Genomic DNA, 8,169 nt, shown 5'->3' with positions numbered 1-8,169 from the left:
GAGGACCAAAGTGCAGCGCGGCTAGTGTTAAACATGTTTAATACCAGAACAAGTGAAACACTACCAACAACATACAAAATAACAAATGTGCAAAACCGATACAGACCTATCTGGTGCAGAACACAAACACAGAGACAGGTAACAAACACCCACAAAATCCCAACACAAAACAAGCCTCCTATATATGAGTCTCAATCAGAGACAACGACTACCATCTGTCTCTGATTGAGAACCCACACCAGGCTGACATAGAAACAGACAAACTAGACACACAACATAGAATTCCCACCCAGCTCACGTCCTGACCAACTAAACACATACAAAACAACAGAAAACAGGTCAGGAACGTGACAGAACCCCCCCCCTCAAGGTGCGAACTCCGGGCGCACCCCTAACAACTCAAGGGGAGGGTCTGGGTGGGCATCTGTCCGCGGTGGCGGCTCCGGCGGTGGACGAGGGCACCACTCCACCATTGTCTTTGTCCACCTCCTTAGCGACCCTTGAGTGGCGACCCTCGCCCCCGACCACGGTCCAGGAACCTTCACCAACTCCCCTCTACAATAGAGGAGACAACTCAGGACAGAGAGGTAGTTCAGGACAAAGAGGTAGCTCAGGACAGAGAGGTAGCCCAGGACAGAGAGGTAGCTCCGGACAGAGAGGTAGCTCCGGACAGAGAGGTAGCTCCGGACAGAGAGGTAGCTCCGGACAGAGAGGTAGCTCCGGACAGAGAGGTAGCTCCGGACAGAGAGGTAGCTCCGGACAGAGAGGTAGCTCCGGACAGAGGGACAACTCTGTACTAATGGCAGCTCCGGACTGGGTGGCAGCTCCGGACTGGGTGGCAGCTCCGGACTGGGTGGCAGCTCATGACTGGGTGGCAGCTCATGACTGGAGGGCAGCTCATGACTGGAGGGCAGCTCATGACTGGAGGGCAGCTCATGACTGGAGGGCAGCTCATGACTGGAGGGCAGCTCATGACTGGAGGGCAGCTCATGACTGGAGGGCAGCTCATGACTGTAGGGCAGCTCATGACTGTAGGGCAGCTCATGACTGTAGGGAAGCTCATGACCGTAGAGCAGCTCATGACTGTAGGGCAGCTCATGACCGTAGGGCAGCTCATGACTGTAAGGCAGCTCATGACCGTAGGGCAGCTCATGACTGTAGGGCAGCTCATGACTGTAAGGCAGCTCATGCAGCTCCTGACTGGCTGGCGGCTCTGGTTGCTCCTGACTGGCTGGCGTCTCTGGCAGCTCCTGACTGGCTGGCGTCTCTGGCAGCTCCTGACTGGCTGGCGTCTCTGGCAGCTCCTGACTGGCTGGCGTCTCTGGCAGCTCCTGACTGGCTGGCGGCTCTGGCAGCTCCTGACTGACGGACGGCTCTAGCGGCTCCTGACTGACGGACGGCTCTAATGGCTCGGGACAGACGGGCGGCTCTAATGGCTCGTGGCAGACGGATGACTCAGATGGCGCTGGGCAGACAGATGGCTCAGACGGCGCTGGGCAGACGGATGGCTCAGACGGCGCTGGGCAGACGGACGGCTCAGACGGCGCTGGGCAGACGGACAGTTCAGACGGCGTTGGGCAGACGGGCAGTTCAGGCACCGCTGGGCAGACGGCAGACTCTGGCCGGCTGAGACGCACTATAGGCCTGATGCGTGGTGCCGGAACTGGAGGTACCGGGCTGAGGGCACGCACCTCAGGGCGAGTGCGGGGAGGAGGAACAGGGCTCTGGCGATGCACTGGAAGCCTGGTGCGTGGTGTAGGCACTGGTGGTACTGGGCTGGGGCGGGAAGGTGGCGCCGGATATACCGGACCGTGAAGGAGGACACGCGCTCTTGAGCACCGAGCCTCTCCAACCTTACCAGGTTGAATGGTCCCCGTAGCCCTGCCAGTGCGGCGAGGTGGAACAACCCGCACTGGGCTATGCAGGCGAACCGGGGACACCACCTGTAAGGCTGGTGCCATGTACGCCGGCCCGAGGAGACGTACTGGAGGCCAGATATGTTGGGCCGGCTTCATGACATCCGGCTCGATGCCCAACCTAGCCCTCCCAGTGCGGCAAGGTGGAATAGCCCGCACTGGGCTAAGCACGCGTACTGGGGACACCGTGCGCTTTACCGCATAACACGGTGTCTGACCAGTACGACGCCCTCTCACTCCACGGTAAGCCCGGGGAGTTGGCTCAGGTATCCAACCTGGCTTCGCCACACTCCCCTTTAGCCCCCCCCCAAGAAATTTTTGGGTGAGCCTCTCGGGCTTCCAGCCTCTCTTACGTGCTGCCTCCTCAATCCACCGCTCCTGGGCTGTGGCTGCCTCCTTCTCCTCCCGAGAGCAGCGATTCTCTCCCACCTTGGCCCAGGGTCCTTTTCCGTTTATGATTTCCTCCCATGACCATTCCTCCTGGTACCGCTGCTGCTGTTGCTGCTGCCCGTTGCCACGCTGCTTGGTCCGGGTTTGGTGGGTGTTTCTGTAATGGCTTTCTTCCAGGGGTGAAGGAGAGGACCAAAGTGCAGCGCGGCTAGTGTTAAACATGTTTAATACCAGAACAAGTGAAACACTACCAACAACATACAAAATAACAAATGTGCAAAACCGATACAGACCTATCTGGTGCAGAACACAAACACAGAGACAGGTAACAAACACCCACAAAATCCCAACACAAAACAAGCCTCCTATATATGAGTCTCAATCAGAGACAACGACTACCATCTGTCTCTGATTGAGAACCCACACCAGGCTGACATAGAAACAGACAAACTAGACACACAACATAGAATTCCCACCCAGCTCACGTCCTGACCAACTAAACACATACAAAACAACAGAAAACAGGTCAGGAACGTGACATCCGTTTTATTGTCTGGGTTCCTTGATTCCGTCCGCGTTCTCCTTATCTCGGATTTTATAGGGCTCCCACCGTAGCCGAGGCTTCATCTTGAGGAGGGACTTTTCTGAAGTCCTCTTTCCCTCCAAGACCCCCTTCGCCCCTCCCCTGCTGCCGTCCGCGCCCCTCCCTGCTATCCCATGGCTCCGTGACTTGTGCTGCGGCCCATCTGTGGACTGCCACATGAGCCTGGCTGCTCTCAGCAGGGCTCCCCTAGTCATGCACAGAGACCGGCACGCTTTAGGATCAACACGCTAATCTCTGTTAACACAATATCCAGGGGCAACTTCAAACGACAGGAAGAGGGAGTTAGCAAGGTCGTTTTGGAGAAACTGAGGCTCTCCTTGTTATGAGCCTATCCCTCGGAAACCATAACAATGGTGATGTGGAATTCATGTTTACATGTTCAATCTGCCAAATAAGAAAAGTCTCTAACTGGTTTATGGTATCAGCTGTGGGGAAACCACATTGTCTTTGCATCTTGAGCCTATAGCTGAACAAGGATACCAGTCTTATAGTATCCCTTGTTATGGATAAATATGTATTTAATGTTCCTGCCTATTTCAATGGTGGTAAGAAATGTAAGTTATGTCTGTTATTCTGCATAAATTCTTAATGGTGTTTAAGCTGCTTAAGATGTCGCCAATGTGGCACACTAAATCCCTCACGAAACCTATTATTTTGTTTGTGTGTATGTGTGTGTGTGCGTGTGTGAGCGAGCGAGTGTGATACTTTATTTGACTAACTCGAGGTGAAAGGCCAGGAATAGCCCGCACTGGGCTAAGCACGCGTACTGGGGACACCGTGCGCTTCACCGCATAACACGGTGTCTGACCAGTACGACGCCCTCTCACTCCACGGTAAGCACTGGGAGTTGGCTCAGGTATCCTACCCGGCTTTGCCACACTCCGCGTGTGCCCCCCCCCAAGACATTTTTGGGTCTGACTCTCGGGCTCCCAACCGCGTCGCCGCGCTGCCTCCTCATACCAGCGCCTCTCTGCCTTCGCTGCCTCCAACTCTGCCTTGGGACGGCGATATTCCCCTGGCTGAGCCCAGGGTCGTTTGCCGTCCAGGATCTATTCCCAAGTCCAGGAGTCCTGGGTTTTTGGCCGCTGCTGCTGCTGCTGCTGTTGCTGCCCTTTTCCACTCCGCTTGGTCCTTTGGTGGTGGGTGTTTCTGTAACGGTTGATTTCCTCCTCTTCGTCTGAAGAGGAGGTGTAGGGATCGGACCAAGATGCAGAGTGGAAAGTGTCCATGATTTATTATGAATAAACTGAACACTAACATGAAAACAAATTAACAAATAGAATACAACCGAAAAACAGTCCCGTGTGGTACGAATACTGACACAAAAGACAAACACCCACAAACACACACGTGAACCCCGGTTGCCTAAGCATGATTCTCAATCAGGGACAACGATTGACAGCTGCCTCTGATTGAGAATCATACCAGGCCGAACGCACAAAACCCCAACATAGAAAACAACACATAGACAACCCACCCAACTCACGCCCTGACATACTAAATAAATACAAAACAAGAGAAAACAGGTCAGGAACGTGACACAATGGCTTTGACATGACTCTGAACACACAACACCCAATACATAAAATTAACTCAAAGTGGTCATCCCACTTTTGCCTGGTACTTGAAAGATATGACTCTAGAAAATCCCACCTCAACATGCCAATCGACAAGGATTCTGTAGACAAGTGTTGAAAAGTGTCACGTCTACTCCTGCTCCCCCTCTCTGGCTCTCGTTGTCGCCAGCTTACTCATTATTACGCACACCTGCCATCATTGTTTCGCGCACCTGCGCCTCATGAGACTCACCTGGACTCCATCACCTTTCTGATTACCTCCCCTATATCTGTCACTCCCTTTGGTTCTTTCCACAGGCATTATTGATTCTGTTCCTGTGTTATATGTCTGTATGCTGCTTGTGTTTCTTGTTTTGTTCCATTTATTATTAAATTAACTCCCTGTACTTGCTTCCCGACTCCTAGCGTACTCGTTACAGAGTTTCCATACAGCTAAATTTAAGGTTTTACAGTAAGTCACTTCCCACTGGGAACAGACGTCAATTCAATGTCGATTCCACGTTGGTCCAACGCAATTTCATTGGAATGACGTGGGAACAATGTTGATTCAACCAGTGTGTGCCTAGTGGGTTGTATGAGCCTCCAGTTTATCTGTGCTCAGAGTGTAAATCTTGGCACATACTGTATACAGGTGTCAATGCTGTTGATAAAATGACTAAACTGGGAATAACGTTGCTACCAAATCAGTGCCTTCTCTGCACAATTTGCCCGTCACAGTTGGGAGAATGTTGCATTTCAAGATGGAGGGGTATTCAGACTGCCGCTGTGCTGTTGTCGTGCTCTGAGTTCAACCTCTCCTTTCTACTAACAGTAGAGGAAGGAAGGAGGCGATGGAGTCGGATAAAGACTGGTGATTTATCCCCAGAAACCTGTCATAGCTGTTATCAACTTTCAATTTACACAGTGCCCATATTAGTGAATACAGCAGCACGTGGGTGGGTTGGAAGGTGAGTCGGTGTGTACAGTACAGTATGTGTGTCTGTTGCCTAAAGAGAAGGCTGTACCTATCGTTGTGCAAAGTGAATGGCTGTTTTGTTCTCAGGAATGGCCTGTTCTGATCTTGAGGCCTGCCTCTTTCAAGTACACGGACACAAACACACACACACACACACACACACACACACACACACACACACACACACACACACACACACACACACACACACACACACACACGCGCACGCGTTTGTTCTGCTGTCCTTGTGGGGACCAAACAATTGATTCCCATTCAAAATCCTGTTTTCCCTAACCCTTAACCTAACCTTAACCCCAAACCCCTAACCTTAACCCAAACTCCTACATAACCCTAAACCTAACCCCTAACCCTAATTCTAACCCTAAACCTAACCCCAAAGCCTAAAATAGCATTTTTCCTTGGAAGGACTGGCAAAATGTCCCCACTTCATAATGTTCCTTGTTTTACTATCCTTGTGAGGACTTCTGGTCCCCACAAAGATTGTAAAACCAAAAACACACGCACACACACAGTCCCTGTGGAAATGGCTCGAGGCGTCTGTTGCCTGGGCTGCTGCTGTGACAGGTTGGGATCATAGATCTTGATACACTGTCTTTAACTGCAGGAGCAGAGGGCCGCAGCAGAGGAGGGGGCAAATTCTCTCCCTCTATATTTTCTCTCTCTCCTTCCCTGTCCTGTGTCTTCCTCGTCCCTCTCTAATGTAACACACATGTGCATTGCAAACAGATATGGTCTCTTGTCCTCTGTCTCCTATTGCCCTCTTTCCAACCCCTCCCACCCCTCTCTCTCTCTCTCTCTCCCCACCGATAGTCATCTAATTTATAAATAATTCACCAGAACAGGACAGGCTCTCTGGTATGGCTGTCTTAAGTAAGCAGGGACTGTGATTTAGCCATGTCACCACAACAGGCCTAAAATCCAATGTAATTTCATATATATTAGTTTAACAGTCATGCGGAGGGAAGGAGATTGACCATATATATTGGGGCTTTTTTCTAACACTATCCTTTCATTAATCAACATTAAATTGTTTTCTGTCAGTATGTAGCTACACGATTTGCATTTATTCAGCATTTATTTTGAATTCCAATCATTTTTGTCATGTTTGAGCCTCAAGCAACCCACAATGAAAGGATTTGTCATTCTTCTCAGTTTTTAGAAGAACTTGTTTGTGCATTTTGATGACTGTGCACGGCCACATCCACATTATTGCATGATGGTAATGGTATGCGTTCAGTTGTGCATTTACTAGGAAGTTGTTCTCTATGCTGAAGGGCAAAAACACGTGCTTTGTACTTCTGTGGTCTGGCTGGCCCCACAGTAGCAATTTGGATCAAGGTGACCCACCAGAGAATGAATGTTCATCTTTCATCTAATCTTTCATCTAAAACACACACGTGGTGGCTTCTCACATACCCTCCACCATTGTTCACCAGGCAGCAATAGCAGGCGGAAAAAGCATGACGTAATAGTCTTCAAGGGCATTGACTTTTAGTAAATGATTTCTTTATTTTAAGGGTGAGTGAGTATTGCGTGTCAGATTTCACATCAAGTGATATGCAGTGGTGTAAAGTACCTAAAGTACTACTTAAGTCATTTTTTTGGTTATCTGTACTTTACCTTGCTATTTATATTTTTGACAACTTTTACTTTTACTCCGCTACACTCTTAGAGGAAAGCGCTATCTAGAATCTAAAAAAGGTTTTCGGCTGTACCCATACGAGAACCCTTTGACAAACCATTTTTGGTTCCAGGTAGAACCTATTTGGTTCCAGGTAGAACCCTTTTGGGTTCCATGTAGAATCACGCCGTCTGGTTTGCTTAATATAAGGAATTTGATGTGTAGCGTTTACTTTTACTGAAGAATAACAATTCAGTACTTTTTCCACCATTGTACTTAAAGGGAAGAGAAGCCAAATGTGAGTTGGCTTGGGGGGTGTGGTTTGATGTGGGTGTATCTTGGGTGTCCTAGCCACCTCCAAGACACGCCCATCTGTCAGAACCTTTCCCACAGCTGTTTCCCCCCACTCAATGCCAACAAACAAACTTCCTGCAGGTTGAGTTCAATAACTACAGGCAGATGCATGGTGAGATGCCGGAGGAAGTGTTGAATAGGTCAGTAGCCTACATAGCAATATGAGAAGAATGCAATAGCTGAATTTATGTAGATATTCTAAACTAAGCGTTTTGATAACTTTCAAATGTAGAATAAAAAATCCTTTACATAATACCATAGAAGCAGTGTTCTGCTAATATAGAGTACAAATGTCATTCCCAGCCGATACAGATACTGTACCTAACAGCATTTTTCTTGTGGTAATGGGGCTACCTTGGAAAATATGTCAGTGGTGTCCCGTGTACAACAGGAGTTCCCTGATCCTGGTGCAGAATACACAGGGTTTCTCCCTCCCCATATTGACTGATACCATTCAATTTAAAAAAAGACAATACAAGTAAAAGTTGGGTCTAGTGAAATGTTTATACCGTGTGCCAGGTCTCTCTTCATTCAGAGACATCAGCATCAAGCGTGTCTGTCAGTCTGGACTTCATCACAGCATCTTGCATCAAGTCTCCATGTGCTGGCTTTATACATGTTTCTGTGAACACATACACATATAGTCACTGTTCTATTACCAATGGGAGTTAGGATCGGTAATATCTCATTCACAAACAGGTATTAAGTTTAAGTTTGAATAGGTCATACTA

This window comes from Salvelinus namaycush, chromosome 1, assembly GCF_016432855.1.
Source record: "Salvelinus namaycush isolate Seneca chromosome 1, SaNama_1.0, whole genome shotgun sequence".
Classification (NCBI taxonomy): domain Eukaryota; kingdom Metazoa; phylum Chordata; class Actinopteri; order Salmoniformes; family Salmonidae; genus Salvelinus; species Salvelinus namaycush.
The sequence above is the reverse complement of the archived record's forward strand: the minus strand, read 5'-3'. Positions refer to the sequence as shown.